This window comes from Magnolia sinica, chromosome 11 (genome assembly GCF_029962835.1).
Source record: "Magnolia sinica isolate HGM2019 chromosome 11, MsV1, whole genome shotgun sequence".
Taxonomy (NCBI): domain Eukaryota; kingdom Viridiplantae; phylum Streptophyta; class Magnoliopsida; order Magnoliales; family Magnoliaceae; genus Magnolia; species Magnolia sinica.
Window position 1 is genome coordinate 64,956,613 of NC_080583.1, and position 3,544 is coordinate 64,960,156.

The following is a 3,544-nucleotide window of genomic DNA, read 5'->3' on the forward strand; positions in this document are numbered from 1 at the left end:
AATCTCCAATCTAGTAACCTCTTTCTAAATCACTCTTTTCCTTTTTTACTTTTGTTAGATTTCTTAATTACTTTAATCTCTCTCTAGTTTTCTCTTTAGGTTAGGTTAGATTCTGAACTTGTGGGCTAAGAGTGTTTCATGCTTAGGTGGGTCCGTGATAACACTCTATATCTCTTAAGTGAAGGAGGATTAGTCGAAGGGCTGCCTATCCATCACAAGATTAGACACCATTTGAGGTCCTCCGAGTTAATAAAAGTGATTGCTGCAAATTAACCCAGAAATCAACCTCAACCTTCAGTTGAGGAAACTGAAGATGAGAATGAGGTGCATCATGCACCCCGCCTCGTACTTTACGAGATTATCTACAATCGGTGGGGGTGAGCACACCGTCCTGCATGATCTTTCCAAAGAATGCAAGACGTGGATATAAAGCCAAGAGTGATCCAACTCCTTCCAAAGTTCTATAGACTTGAATATGAAAATCCATATCTACACATGAAAGAGTTTGATGAGATTCTGAAGACACGATCAGGTTGAAACTCTTTCCCTTCTCCTTAAAAGAAAAGGCTAAGATGTGGTTGCACTCGCTACGTCCACGATCGATTGATAGATGGAACGACATGACAAGGGAGTTCATTAAGAAAATTTTCTCATATCATAAAACGAACACCATTAGAAAGTCAATCATGAACTTTGCCCAAAATGAAGATGAAACATTCTTCCAATGTTGGGAGCGGTTCAAGGATCTTGTCAGTTCATGCCCACAACATGGTTTTAAAACGTGGCACATAACAAGTTTCTTTTACGATGGGCTGACATCTTCCATGCGCCAAATGGTCGAGATAATGCACAATGGAAAATTCATGAACAAATATGTCGATGATGTGTGGGATTATTTTGACAAGCTTACTAAAAACACACAATCATGAGACATCTCCCCAAAACCTAGCACCACTTCTAAGCCTCTATTCAATCAAAGGAGAAGGGCGGAATGTATCTTTTAAAAGAAGAAGATGGTATAAATGCTAAAGTGGCCAGTCTCACAAGGAAACTCGAGGCCATGAAACTTAAGAAGGATAAGGATAAGGAAGTTGTTTGTGGTATTTGTGCTTGCAACATACATACAACTGAAAATTGTCCAATAATACCTACTTTTCAAGAGGTATTGAATGAGCAATCGAATGCCGTAAACAATTACCAAAGACCTTCAAGGGACCCAGCTCTAATACTTACAATCCTAGTTAGAGAAATCATCTAAACTTCAACTAGAGGAATGGATAAACTACTACTCCTCGAGGAATCCCTAACCAGTTTCATAATCAAGGGAAACCTCAAGAGGATCCGGTCCTAAAACATATTCAAGACCAAGAGCTATATAATCAGAAGACGGAACAAACATTCCAAGATATGAAAACCACATTGGGAATGCTTGCAACGTCCATGCAAAGGATAGAATCACACTTAGCGAGTGGAGAGAAAGATAAGCTTCCAGCCCAACCTCTCCCCAATCCTAAACCATAATACGAAATAAGTGATCCAAGATCTTCAAATCATATGGAGCAGGCTAAGTCTATCACCACTCTTAAGAGTGGAAGACAATTGACAAGTCCATTTCGATAAGGGCTGAAAAGCCTAAGGACCTAGAAGAAGACGAGAATGATAGACCTAACACTTCTCCACATGGGTTAGAACCGGAACCTCAAGGAAAGCCGATTGCTCCATTCCCTCAGTGGTTGAATGCACTAAAACCTCTATCCAACTCTCAGGATATTATAGAGGTGCTTAAACAAGTGAAGGTCAACATCCCTCTACTGGATGTCGTTAAACAAATTCCTTCATATGCCAAATTTTTAAAAGGCATATGCACTACTAAGAGGCGGCAGAGTATTCAAAAGAAAATATTTCTAATAGAAAAGGTGAGTGTCATCCTCAAGCAAGATGTGCCACAAAAATACAATGATCCCAGTAGCCTAACCATCAATTGTATAATTGGAAACTACCGGATTGAGCATGCACTTCTTGACTTAGGGGCGAGTGTGAATCTGATTCCCTATTCGGTTTACGAACAATTGGGTCTAAGTGAATTAAAACCCATCTGGACCACATTACAACTTACCAATCAATCAATTCGTGTACTGAGAGAGATCATTGAGAATGTATTAGTCCAGGTTGACAAATTCTACTATCCAGTAGATTTTATCGTCCTGGATACTCAACCCATCGTGGATATGAGCACTTAAATTCCTGTCATTTTGGGCCGTCCATTCCTTGCTACATCAAATGCTATCATTAATCTATCTTTCGAAAATAAGACATTGGAAATCAATAACTTTTTCAATATGAGCAAACAGGCAAAGCATGAGGACGATACCCATGACATTAATCTAATCAATTCTTTCGTGGAAGATAAAGCACTTCTAACTTTATATTCCAACTCTCTAAAGACGTGCTTAGCCCACTCACCTAATTTAGATGACGACATGATTAAGGAGATGGATGTCATGCTTAATGCTGCACCAGTACTTGAAGTTAATCAGTGGAGGCCACAATTTGAGAATTACCCCAAACTGATATAATGTCTCTATCGTCTAGCCTCAAGGCACCGAAGCTTGACCTAAAACATTTGCCCGCTGATCTCAAATATGTCTACTTAGGTCAAGATGAGACATACCCGGTGGTGATTTCATCCCACCTTGAGAAAGAACAAGAGAGAGTGCTTATTTCCACTCTCATTGAGCATAAAGGAGCCCTTGGATGGTCGATTGCAGACCCCAAGGGAATTAATCCTTTGATTTGTACTCACCACATTTATCTTGACGATAATGCGAAGACCTCCCAACAACCACAACACCAATTAAATCCAAAAATGTAAGAAGTGGTTAAGGCCGAGGTTCTCAAGTTATTGGATGTGGGTATCATATACCCTATATCCGATAGTCAATGGGTGAGTCCAACTCGGGTGGTTCCTAAGAAGTCCGGAATCACCATTGTAGCCAATGTCGACAATGAACTCGTGCCAAATAGAGTTACCACTGGTTGGAAAATGTGCATTGACTACAGGAAACTGAATGTCATCACTAGGAAAGACCACTTCCCTTTAGCCTTCATCGATCAAATATTGAAAAGGCTAACTAGTCACTCTTACTATTGCTTCCTTAACGGGTATTCAAGCTACAATCAGATAGAGATAGCCCCTGAAGATCAAGAGAAAACGATATTCATATGCCCCTATGGCACCTTTGCTTACCGAAGGATGCCATTCGGGTTGTGTAATGCCCCTGCCACTTTTCAGCGATGCATGTTGAGTATTTTTTCTGACATGGTGGGGCAATATTTGGAGGTCTTCATGGACAATTTCTGTCTTTGGTCCATCCTTCAGCAAATGTTTAGAAAATTTGAAAAACGTGTTGAAGCGATGCGAGGAAAATAATTTGGTACTAAATTGGGAGAAGTGTCATTTCATGGTTCGTAAGGGAATTGTTTTTGGACATATCGTCTCGTCTAAGGGAATTGAGGTGGATAAGGCTAAAATTGATCTTATCTC

The 3,544-nt window shown here is 40.0% G+C and overlaps 1 non-coding gene across 1 annotated transcript; it reads right to left on the reverse strand.

Moving 5' to 3' along the window:
* Positions 1-668: 668 nt before the first annotated feature.
* LOC131219736 (small nucleolar RNA R71) lies at positions 669-775 on the reverse strand. Its single transcript, XR_009158382.1, has one exon. It is a non-coding gene; the product is annotated as a small nucleolar RNA R71 (small nucleolar RNA).
* Between the last annotated feature and the right edge of the window lie 2,769 nt (positions 776-3,544).